The sequence below is a fragment of the Cygnus olor genome, chromosome 1, assembly GCF_009769625.2.
Source record: "Cygnus olor isolate bCygOlo1 chromosome 1, bCygOlo1.pri.v2, whole genome shotgun sequence".
Lineage (NCBI taxonomy): Eukaryota > Metazoa > Chordata > Aves > Anseriformes > Anatidae > Cygnus > Cygnus olor.
The window spans coordinates 141,158,530-141,171,637 of NC_049169.1; the positions used below are offsets into that span (position 1 = coordinate 141,158,530).

At 41.2% G+C, this 13,108-nt stretch overlaps 1 protein-coding gene across 5 annotated transcripts in view; it reads left to right on the forward strand.

Annotated features, from left to right (window-relative positions):
- The window catches only part of NPAS2 (neuronal PAS domain protein 2), a 98,788-nt gene that overhangs the window by 19,669 nt on the left and 66,011 nt on the right, over positions 1–13,108 (forward strand). The window contains exon 2 of one of the 5 annotated variants that reach the window (XM_040535913.1): positions 9,867–9,965. The exons of the other annotated variants lie outside the window; for them this stretch is intronic. The gene's annotated coding sequence lies outside the window, so the exon portion shown is untranslated. The remainder of the gene's footprint in view (positions 1–9,866; positions 9,966–13,108) is intronic. 5 annotated transcript variants of the gene reach the window in all.

Below are 13,108 nucleotides of genomic sequence, written 5' to 3' on the forward strand. Positions count from 1 at the left end.
CTGCTTCTGAGTGTTTCATATGTGTTTTTTTCTGTCTGTGTCTGTTAGGCCCATCCAAGCAGAGAGCAAGACCAAGCTAAATGAGAGGCCATATGTATGAAAGAACAATAAAAAGGTTATCCGGATATACAAAGTCAATTTTAAAAATACACTTTTTTCCCCATCAGGGAACTGTCATTGTACATTTTTGGAGGTGAAGAGAAGAACTGCTGACCTAGACAAAGTGGCTGAGGGGAAAGAGGACAGAAGAGGAATTCAACAAGGCAAAGAAAGAAGCATGCACGTGAAAAAGGCTGAGCAAAATGGAACCTGAGAGTCAATGTGATTGCTCTCCGGAGATGTATGAGATGATAAGGAAACATGAGGAAGAAAAGTTATTTAAGCTAAAGCACATTACCCAGAGAGCAAAATGGTTTAAACTTTCAATGCTTAGATGAAGAAAGTTTAGGCTACCTGGCAGAGGAGGTCCTCTAGCCTTCAGCAGAAAATACTGGAGCAGTTTCTTCCATAGGGTTCAGGGTGGAGAAACCTAGCTAGTTATAGGACGGCACCTGTAAAGTTTCTGACAGAGATGCAGTTACGTAGTCTCCTGGGATAGTGGGGGGCTAGAGAGAGAGAATGGGATTAGCCTGAACCTGCTCCTTTGCTATCAGTGGGCACTTCTCGAGCATGATGTATTTGATTGATTTTGATAACCCTCTTAAAAATGGGTTACTTGTACCCTAAGCGTTTCTGTATCTCTCCACTGACTACAAAGGCAGTTTTGACAGTTATCTCTGTTGTCAGCATCTGTACTGTGAATACCTCAAGTTAGGTGAGATGAATCACAACCCAACTAAAAGTTAGATGTTGTAACCTCTAATTTTTTTTAGTTTGTAAATCCTTGCAGGATCTAGTCCTGAAAACTTGCCTGGATTGAGTTAACAACAGTGCTTTTTTTTTCTCAGTTTCTTAGGGGAATAAGGATTATGTGGTCATGTTTTTGTTTGTATGTGTGGTTGTGTCATGCCTGTCTGGCTATATTTTGAACCTGCTGGCCAATTTCAGTTAAGTTTGAGAGAAAGGTAAGGATCTAAAAGCTACGGAATATCTTTAAGCTTTGTGACAATATATATCTGCCCTATAGATGCTGGATAACCTACGCAAGAGCTTTCTGACACAAACCAGTAAGAAAATTGGTTTTACTGCCCACAGAACTTTTATTATGTCCTTTTGGGTCTGGATTAAGTGGCTCACATCTGCAGTGAGTTGTTCCATACCTGTAAAATTGCTCCTAATGTCAGATTTAGGAGTAAAATGAAATGGAGATGCTTGCTGCTAGTGCCTGCGTAAGACCAAGAGTGGCTTTCACCCTGGTGTTGCCACCACGTGGGCCAGCTCTTGGACCTGTGCAGGACTCGTCTGTGTCAGGCTGCAGGCCAGTCTGCACTTACGGACGTCATGCCTAGGAACACCATGTTTTCATGCATTTAATTTTAAAAGATAAACATTTTAAAAAGAAAAAGCAATCAGGAAAGAAATTAAATAGAAGCCATTTGAAAATTGGGAAAGGTGAATGGGCTTAGGGCCAGGTTTCCTGAATTCATGGTGGTTGCTCCGGAGAGCTCTTTGTGTGGTGACTGCACACTTCGTCCCCCCTGGCCACAAAGAAAAGAAATCACAAGTGGGAGGGATTACTAATGGGAAATAGTGTATTATTTTCATAGGTCTCATAGATGATGTGAAAGGGTGAATTGTCAGGGGAAGCCAAGATCATTCTGAACACTACAGCATTTAGACCTACACTTGCTAATTGCTGTACTAGAGATGTACAAAAAAAAAACTAGAAACATGGTGCTGTTGATTACATCAGCAGGATCCACTGATGTGGGGGCTCACACACAGCCAGCTGGCTTCTTTTTGAACTTCCTGAGGCCAGCTTTGCCCCTGGCATGTGAGCTGGGTGCAACAAGAGAGACAGGAAATCACCGTGGAAAGGGAGGAGATAAAGAAACTGCCTGCTGAGCACCAGGATTGCTGCTTGCAGATGAATATCTCAGATTTTATCTGGGAGGACTGAGGTCTTCCCTGCCATGGTTTTGTAATTTTTCTCCTCCTCCACTGCTCAACATTACAGTGCCTCTCAGAGCAAGCAGGAGCCGGCTACTCGGATTGCCCTAGATGAGTCACTCCTCCAGATAAGCCTGACTGGCTTCAAAACTAAAGTTACTCTGCATCAGGTGTAAAACACTGAGACAGAAGAAAGCAGATTGTAAATGAGGAATTGCTCCTGCCAAATCCCAGTCCCTGTCACATAAAGCCATACTACTTCATGTGTGAGGTGAAGTGCTGTTTTGAACTGACTTCAGCTGATCGTAAAACAAATGATGTTGTAATTGTCACATAAAGGCTCCTGACATAGCAGGGGAGAAGACTTCAATCTGTCACAACCTGTTCTCTTTGAGGAAGAAAAGGTGACTGAGAGACTGTTATTTGGCACAGAACAGTGAATCAGAAGCAGAAATATAGTCCTCTTTCATTTTTTGGATGCATTTACACTTGCTAATATGCCACTTGGTGCTCTTAAAAACTCAACTCTTCTATCCTACCTGGCAGCAAACTAAGAATCTACTTTCCTAGAAACGTGCCAGAAAAATGCAGCTTCTTCGCAACCAAAGATTTCAGTCAAATGTGCAATACATAGGTTGAGACAGTGATTCTTTCACTGCCCTGCGGGCGGGCTGCTCTCCACATGGGATGTTCCAGTCAGGGAATTCCTGCACAGGCCCAGAGCAGAAATATCACCTTTGCATTTTCCCATCTCTGCACTCCTAAAAGTATCCAGTCTGTTGCCAGGAAGCTAGTTTATGTGGCAAACAGGGCTCAAGCAAGACATAAAGGTGGCTATTCAGACCCTCAGACTTTGGCTGTAACACCTACTTTATCTTTAGGGAGGCTGGGGAATGCCCACATAGGACTGAGAGTGAATATCCATAGGAGCCTCTTGTCACAGAGCAATAGCGGTGTACAGCCCCGGCAGTCAGACAGCACCAGGCAGCCACCTTGCCATGAAGGATTTTCAAAGGAATTCTCCAATGGGACAATAACTAAGTGACATTTATTTGATATTTTTGCAGACGAAGAAGAGAAATGATCTGTATAAAAAATCTCTTTCACATTCTAAGCATAGCCATAACCAGACAACAGCATATCATTCTGGATCAGAGGGATAGTAATAAATTTAGCTCTTCAGTCTCTGTCTTTACTAATCCTGAGCACAGGCCTATCCATAGCCATATGGCCTTCACCCTCACCATGAACCTCTTACAGCATGTCAGTGAACATAACCCACTGAACCCAAACGATAAAGGCAAGAGGGGCCCAAGTCAATAGAGCATACCATAGAGAAGCTACTATCAGCCCTTTTCTACACCTGGACCAAGTCCTTCTGCTCGGCCTTGGGGTAGAGAAACTTAAATCTAGGATTAACATTCAGGCTGTTCTTAGAAATCACAGGGGCAAGACACTTCTGCTTATTGCTACAAGAGATCACTGGTATATTCTGTAATGCTGGGTGAGGAGAGCAATGATTCGTTACCGACTGAAGCCCATTTTTGGTGCTGTAGGTGCAGAGCCAGCTGTAGGGGAAAGGAGGAGATACCAAGCAACTTTTACCCAGTGTTTGTGGTAAAAGTTGCAGTTAAATATTAGATGTGGAAAGGCCAAGTGAGGACAAATATTCCTGGGTTGCACAAGGCCAGAAGGCTGCTATGAAGGAGGACTGACAGGACTAAATGTGTTAAGCTGAGTTTTGTCCCCAGGAAAGTTGCTGCAGGACAGGAAAAGAAGGCTAGGGGTACATGTAGAGTGAGGCTGAGTGGTAAGAATTACAGAGATGGACAGTTTAGTTTTATGCTGGATCCCACATCTGTGGGGGCATTGGCAGTTGAGGTAAATAGTTTCCACTGGATTTTTTAAGGGCTAGGAGTTTTCAGGTGATAATTACAGCCAGGCTTAGGATGAGGCTTAGGGTTAAATGCAGCTGGGCCTGAGGTGCTTGGTCTGAAGCTACCTTCATGTGAATCCTCATTATCTTCCACATGCACACAGCCAGTGCATGATAGGCCTCACCAGAACATGTATACTTGGCGAGACAGGGAATCCATACTTTTTTCAGGTCACTTTGTCCTGATTTTGTATTGAAGCTTTTGATATCAACAGCAGTTTCATTTCAGTAAGCTAATAATAGCCCTTAAAAATCCTGTGTATCAGCAAAAAGACTCCCCACAGCTGCAAATTGAATTGAAGAGTTTATGCTGCACAAGGTGAGTAACGAGGAAGCCTGTGCGTTGGCCCAGCCTAAGGCACAGTCCTGGGTTTACATAGGAGGCCGACAGCAAGTTTTCACCATTGTCTGTAATTGGGATCGCAGTAAGTCCTGTGAGATCCAGTAATAAATTCAGCTCTCTGGGTCTGAGCTCTAGTGTTACCCATGGCATTAAACCTGAAACTAACATAAACTAGAGTATATTATTCCCATCTTCTCAGGCTGGTCATGCTTTACTGCACTCCTACTCTCTGAGCTTCCTTAACCTTGTTCTTCCTGGCAGTACCACTTGCTTTTTATCTCCAGCAGTCCCCTGCCTTAACCTCAACTCTGGCTCTGTCATCGGCAGACTGGAGCTAAATCTGTAGATTTAGTGAATGTCAGCCTAGATCAAATCACAGACCTGCAGGTCTGGAGGAGCTGTAAATATAAGCCAGGAATACAGCCCTGAGTTATAAAAATCCTGTATTATTTTCTAGTTCTTTTTATGCAGCATCAACTGCATGTATGAATCATGAAATGTTTGTGGATAAAGATTTTTTTCTCAATGTCCCATTGTAAAATGGACACCTCACAGCACAGATATAAACTTCATGATATTGTTGGTATTTTGGCACTGAGTCTGAGAAAGTGAGAATGCAGTTAGTTTAGTCAAGGTCATTATAGTGGTTCCATTAAGATGATGCACATTTTCCTGGGCGAATAATTGTAGTACTATTTATCTCTACGCTATGTTTTCACAACAGAGCTGAATCAATGTATCTGATTCCAGTTCATGGGCATTCATTTTACTTACCAGTGGAAACTGATATTACCAGTCTTTGATAAGCACTTAAATTAATTCCTTCCAGGCATTTCATTTAATGCCTTTCATCCTGATGGAGTTAAATTAGTAGCACTAACTACTTAAGAGTACAGAAAAAAGAAAGTAACACATTTTAGGATTAGATATTTGAGACAGCCTTACACATTAGCATGTTAAATCCATACAATACAGGTGTTAGAAAGGACTTCGGTTACCCCTTAATTAGAAGCAAACCTTTGGTATGAGCAGAGCCAGCACATTTCAAGACACAGGCTCCCCAAGTGGGTGGGAGAAGGATACGTTGCCATTATTTATTTTAAATAGCACCATAATACTATTTTTTGTTGTTGTTGTTTTTTGGACAAAAGGGTGCATTCTCAATGTAAGTGAAAGTGTAGCAGTATTGTATTCCTCAATTTGTTAAGAGCAGTATTCAGAGCTTCTTTGCCACTCTTCCTTGGCAGGACCATTTCCCTGTGTGATGCTGGGATGGGGCACCACAGACATGGTGCTGGAAGATCTCCAGCAGCACCAGGGAGGTCAGGTGTGAAGCAGCTCCACTACGTGACTTTACCAGGGCTCTTTTACTAGAAAGTATGGGTAAAACACCTCAGCATCTCCTGACAGTTCAGGGGAGAAAGCCCAATAAAGCTTTCTGACTAAAAATGTGAGCAACCACTCAAGGTATCTCCATCCTTTGCTGGTCTCCAGAACCGGGAATCTGTGTGAGCAGATAACAGGGGATAATCCTTTGTTATATTTAAGTGTCTCACTGGTAGTTACTTTTTTACTGAAAAAGTCAGACAATCTGAATTATTCCAGTAAGAAAAGATGAGTTCTGGTTTTCCATAAAGCCAGTATCCCAAAGATTTCTTTAAAGGGTGCAGAAAGTGTCTCTGTTTTCCTTAAAAATCAAAATATACAATTTTTCCGGAAGAAAAGGCTATCACATGATTGGCAGTCCTCTCCTTAATCCATGATTTATAAATAACACTTCATACTAACCTGTGTTTAAATGTGCAAGGCCTAGAGTTGTGAAGATTGGGGTACAGGTAATGAAACCTTCAACAAAAAGATTTATCTCTGCTCTCCATTCTGTCCTCTTTTTTTTTTTTTTTCAATGCAAAGTAGAAAAAACAAAATTGGAAATCATGAGAAAAGCTTGAATGTATTTGAGAGATATCTTTTGTCAGAATGAGCAAAAAAAAGTGCAGTGTTTGAAATAATTGCTGAAACTTTACCCTTCAAAGTACTTTCCACATAATAAAGTATTTCCAGTTAGGTTATTATGAAGTCACTATGCTGTGTTAGCTATATCCTGCATACAAATGTTTAGTTTGCAAACATTTCTTCTAGAAAGATGGGTTTGTGCTGTATGGGTTTGTGCATTTTGACCTTAAATCTGCTTACGTAGTATCTCTGAAATCTTTGGAACCCTCTTGCTAATGGGTTAGTAATGGTGGTAGTCTCTATTTCTGTCTTTCTAGTTATTTACTTATTCATTTTACTGCTTTAGAGATATGTCAACTAGCCAGAAATGTCAAGAAGTACTTTGTGTGCATTACAGCTCTGTCTTTAATACCAGGCTTTTTTGATGGTGTTCAAAAGCCAGGATTTTTTTTTCCCTTTTTCTCAGAGAAAATCTAGAGAATTTTATATATGCAAACAAAATTAGGCATAATACTGTTCTTATTCATAAAGAGGTAAATAAAAATAAGTTTTAATATGAAAACTATAGATGTTTCAGTTTTACCTTAAAGGGAAGAAATGCCCAGGAAAATCTGTTGTGTTTTCTATGTGCAGGTATTTCCTTTAATTTAAATTTCCTTTAATTTAAATCTCTGGTTAGGTTACACTTGTGTAGCAGAAGTCAGAGAGTGCATGGGGCTGGACATGCTGTGGTGGGAGTGTGCATTTGGTTTTGGGAACTTTTTGTCCAACTGTACAAGATAACATCCCTTAAATATATATATATATTTGTATGTGTTCCCCTTAGCATGCATCTCTGCTGGCCTGTAGAAAAAAAATGCACGTTTGAGCTCTTTCTAATGTTCCCAATTTTCTTTCACGTCTGTTGAGAGTCATCCTCCCTAATCTTCTAAAACATGACGAATGCACATCAGCATGCATAGTGCATGGCAGGCACAAGGCAATTTAGGGGTAAAGGAAAAAAAATCACTTCCATGGCATCTTTGTCCTGCAGGAACCCTATATTAAAAACAAGTACAAAACACCAGGGGAAAGTGGTACGATGTCACAGAACTTACTCTCTAATCCTTTCTGAGCTTTTTGCCTTTCTGCTCTTTCTGGTGAGGAAGCACTCATCACTCAGATTTGTTTATTTCCAAAAAGGGTCAGAATCGTGCCTGTGTTTGCAGCTAAGGAGCATCCAGCATGCCTTAGTGAGAGGATCTTACAGCAATTCAGATGCTGATTGATCTCTGGTGCATACAGCAGCTATTCCAAACAGGCTTTGATTTACACCAGAGACTGACAGCCGGCAGGAGCCCAGTTGCAGTTGCTTCTGCCCTGGCTTTGCTCTCTGCCCATGCCCTCAGCAGCCGGCACACACAAGAGCCATGGGCTGCTCTCAGAAAGAGAGCAGAAGAGCCTCAGAAAGCAGGACGGGCAGAGGGGGCTCCTCCTCTGTTTGTGCCATCCTCTTGTTTTGTTTAAAACTTAGCATTCCTCTGAAATGGGGCAAAATGCCTAATTATTTCTCAGTTCTCCTGAGGTTGCATGTTTCAGTGATGGCATTTGCCACCCACCTGGCAGGAGGTAAGACAGGGGCAAGGGAGGCAGTGCTTGAATTAGATATTGCATCAACTGAGGTGCTAAAGTTGCTTGTGCATGCTTAAGTAATGACAATGCTGAAGATAGTGGAGATGAGTCCCCCAGGAACAGAACATGAACATTAATTATAGGGGGGAAAATGTATTATTAACATCAGACCGCACACTACAGGAGATCCCAGTGTGACTATTAAGGGAAATTAATTACCACCTCTCTTTACCTTTCAGATCAACTCTTCTTTATAATGAGAATAATTCCTTCATTGTTACCACTAGCATTATCAGCTGTGTGAGAATAGTTTTTCCTGGTACTCCATTCACTGGCATTGTGTATCTGTGTAGTTTGAAAATAAATACTTGCAGCAGATGCATTGCATCCCCTCTGAGGGGGAAGTCCCACAGGCTCAGTCTCAGGCTCTGCAGAACAGAGCCACATGCTGAAATCCTGCTTCCTCTGCACTGGTAAGTGTGAAATAGCATCAAAGTCACACTGTGTGGCAAAGCCAGGAGCGGGCTTCAGGAGGTAGCATGTCAGCACAGTGCCAGAGACCTCTTTCCCCTACCTGCTTCTCTCTTTCCATCAGCCACATGTGGCTGTCATCTTGGGTTTGTGAATTCTGGGACTGCGGATCCCTAGAAATAAACATCCTTTCAAAAACAGTTAGACTTTGGTTCCTTGGAGACCAAGTTAAAACAATGAATTTGAAGATTCTCTGTCTAAATTATATATGATGTAGCCTGCTGCCCCAAAATAGAGCAGTTAAAAGCAAGGCTATACTCTTTTAAACTAATCGTGCTTCACAACCCCTTTTACAGATCCCACTGTGTTTTCCAAATACATCTTGCATAATCTCATATGAGAAATTTTTGCTGGTAAAGTCAGAATTGAGGTCAAAACTGGCCTAAAAGAAAGCTCATTACAACTTTAACATCCGTAATCCACCCTGAGGAGAGAGATGAATGCAGTGAGCAGGCTATGCATGCATTGTTTCCATTGTACTCTTGATTAACTTATAATTCACAAGTGAGGGAGTGTGAAGGAAACTACTGAGTGATGGAAGGTCACCAATTCCAAGAGGAAATAAATGATATATAGGCATCCCATTCATCAATTTATTTGTGTAACAGCATTTTGGAATCTGTCTCTCTGGGGCAAAGCCCATTTAAAATCTTTTAATATTTTGCAAAGACCAGGATGGAAAGCTTGTGTAATCTTAGCGACAAAAGAACCATATACAAAATCCACATCATCCCAGAGCAGCCAGTGCCTTTTTCCTTGAAGAGGACACTAATTCCCCAAATTCTTCATGGCTGTCCTTGGACGAGGGTCAGTAATGATCATGATTCTTTCACACAAAGATCTGCCATCATCCTATTATTTCTTGTATAATAACAATCCTATGCTTTGCTGTAAGGTTCACTTTGCATTCCAAGGAGCATTGGCTTCTCGGAAAGTCCTGATTACAGCCATGGCTCTGATTAGTGTCAGGTTCCCAAATTCTGATATCAAGAAATATTTGAATGTGCATGATCTCCTCTTCATATCCATTATCACACCCTCAGTTTTTATGGGCATATATTTATTAATGAACAAAATGATGCAAAGAGATTGCATCAATTGCTCCCTTCATTTGCAGAAAAGCAGGTACCCCTCAAATATGCAACCAGTTCCTGAACCATTATTTCATTTTATAACATTGAAGTGGAAGCAGTGTAGCGGTAGCTGGTCTAAATGTGGAAGCAGTAGAAAGAAATCAACATAGTCCATTTGTAAAGGCTATAGAGGGTTTGACTAAAATGAGAATTAAAACCAAAAAGTGGTTTTTAAAACAGACATCTGTGCCAGACAGAGAAAAGACCTGTGCATATATTCCTATACTTGCTTCTGCTGTTAAAGCAATACTATAGCAATAGGACAGCTGGATGTGAATGAAATGCTCTCACACTTTATTTTCTTCCACAGTTTATTACAGAAATAATAAACACACTGTGCTGCACAGAGTCAAATTGACGCATGTGATCATCTGCATTATTGGTGGCTAATACGGTTGCTCTGGAGCAGGTCAGTGCGCATTCTCACTTTCAGTTACTTTGGACAAATGCAAACTAAGTGTACCATGAAAAATTTCATCACATAACATGGCGCCCAAAAGATGATGTATGTCACTACAGTGATATTTTTATTATGCCTCGGAGAAAACCCATTTTAATGCACGGTTGCAAAAAGAATCACAGGTCTTAGAGCAAAAAAGACACGGAGTAACCAATGTGGACTAGCGTTTTCTTTCACAGATATCAGCAGAGCTGTAAAAATGCATGAGAGAGAACATCAGCAGCTTCTTTCCACATGCATTTTTTTTTTTTTTTTTGCAGTGGGAGACAGGCAAATTTGGGTTGAATTAAATGCTATTGCCAGGTTTTGTAATAATGCCTGTTGGGACGGTAGTGAATTGCTAGACAGAGAAAGAGGGGAAAGCTATGGCATGCATATAGGATCTTGAGACATGGAGGAATCAAAACATGATATTTAAATAAATTCTTAAACTCTGCCGAGAGTTTCTTTCTTCAACCCACAAGTACAAGCCATGGTATGGCAGAAAATCTCCAGTCAAATTGTCATGTCTACAACACGCAGGATGGCTGGAGCTGTGCGAGCGGGCAGACTCCTCATCCGAAACATGGCTCCTCATCAGCAGGAAACCTGTTCGTGGAAGGGCAGCAGCTGCTGCGCTGTCTTGTTCCAGCTCTGTTTTAGTGGCTCGGTGTATAGTGCTAGTTTGTAACTCCAGGTCAGGTTTACAGGGCTTTAACTCCACTGGTTTCAAGGAACTTACTGCTGCTCCTCACTGATGTGAGTGAGAGCAGAGAGTGGCCTCGTGTCTGCATCCCAGCTGTGTGCTGGATGGGGCCACATCTGGATGGGGCCATGCCATGGAAGGATGAGGAGGAGAAGGAAGAAGAAGAGAAGGAAGAAGGGGAAGAAGAGGAGGAAGAGGAAGAGGGGGAGGAGGAGGAGGAAGAGGCAGTGGCTCCCCAGTGAAGAGAGTGGAGGAGAGGGCAGGCTGAATAGCTTCGTGCGCACTGGAGTGGGACAAAATCCAGGCTGAGGCAGAGATAATTGGTTTGATAGTCTAAGAATAAGGAAGCAGCAGATGTCTTTGAATGCATGATAAGAGCAACAGGTCAGAGACTTGGCTCATGGTGATTAGGTTTTGAGAGAGCAGGAGAAGAAGCTTGTCTTCTGAAACTTGGCACAAAGCTTGAGTCTTTTTTTGAACATCTCTTTGGGATGACAACCTATGATCCTTTTTTTTTTTTTTTTCCTCCTATGGTTTCCACATTACACTGGCTGCTTCAGTCTGCAGTTAAGTTCCTTGGGAACAGACTAGAGAGGGCAAAGCACCTGCGTCTATGAAAAGTACAATATGGGGGAAAGGGTCAGAGAGCCTCTGTTTCCTAGGGAGTCTTCTAAATGTGCCTTACCATTGATTCAAAGATAGATTCCTATCCATGGCATAATCAGTGTAATTCCTAGCAGCACCTGCATTTTCTTTCAGGGTTTCTCATACAAGCTTTGCCCAGCCTGTTTTTACTTATCCTGTATGACTGAAAAACATCCCAGCAGCCAGGGAATTGGAATACAACACAGAATAGCTGAAAGCTAGCTATGAATTTAGGAGCTGTGCTAGCCACTCAGAGATTTATTTATTTATTTATTTATTTATTTCTGGGTAATGGGCAAGTTAGAATCTTTCAATATTTCAAAAAGAGAGCAGTAGAAAATATCCCTGGGGACAGGCTGCATAAGCTCTGATCCTGTATCCGAAGTCCAGTACCAATACTTTTTCTAATGAAAAAAGCAATTCATTCAGCTAAAAGAGAGCGAGTTTGACTTTGAAAGTTAAAATCAATGCTTTAATTCAATACACATACAATTACCAGCTGTCAAATAACATGTAATGCACTTTTACTAGGGAAAAAAAAAAAGAAAAAAAATCACACCACCACCACAAAAGACCAGAAAGGAGGCTTTGACAAATGTTAGTATTCTCATAATGAACATTTTCAGTGGTTTTGAAAGCAACATTGCAAAGTTAAGCACCGCAGATGATAGGGCATTATGCAGAGGGCATAAAAGGACCAATGGTGTTTTTCAGAACACATATCACTGCTTCCTGTAATGCTCTGTTGTCACAAATATATGGTGATTAGCTATTTATCAGAGTGAAAGCACATCGTAAAACATTCCACATATCATTGAGTTTCTAATAATCTGTGTCACTGTAAAGATTAATACATTAAGTCAGTCCACATAACTTCACGAAATACCTTCCTTTGCCAAGATTTGTGTTGGTTTTGGCAAACAGCGGATGAAACACTGATGAAATGGGAACATCTACATTTGTTGACTGGTCTGTGAAATAACAGACTTGCTTTTTTGCTCTGGGGCAACACTTTTTTTTTCTGAGATGGCAATAAAAATGTCCCTGGTAGCATTGTCAGCATCTGAATACCTCACCGGCCTGCTTTACTACAGTAAAGCAGTCCTCGTTAGTCTACATTTTGGGATATGACTTGTCTGCATTGGACCCTTGCAGATCTTTTTGCCATGTTAAGACACACTGAAGACCAGCACTGTGTATCGAGGCCAATATTTTCAATTTTGGGTGCTGAGAGTTCAGCACTGAAATCCATATTTAGTCACGTAACTACACTTTCAGGCATCCAGATGTCCTTCAATTCCAGTGATTTATTTCTACTTGCGTTTCCACCAATGCTTCCCCAGAGCCCCATGGAGTCTAAGAAGACAGTAGGAGTTGTATTTTAGCAGAAAGATAACTAGTGTTATTACTGTTTCTGGAAGGAAAGAAGGAAAGAAGGAAAGAAAGAAGGAAAGAAAGAAGGAAGGAAGGAAGGAAGGAAGGAAAGAAAGAAGGAAAGAAGGAAAGAAAGAAAGAAAAAGAAAGTAAGAAAGAAAGAAAGAAAGAGAAAGAGCGAGAAAGAGAGCGAGAAAGAGTGAGAAAGAAAGAGAGAAAGAAAGAAAGAAAGAGAGAAAGAAAGAGAGAGAGAGAGAAAGGAAGAAAGGAAGAAAGGGAGACAGAAATAAAGGAAGAAAGGAAGAAAGGAAGACAAATAAAGGAAGAAAGAAAGGAAGAAAGAAAGAGAGAAAGGAAGAAAGAGAGAAAGAAAGAAACGAAGAAAGGA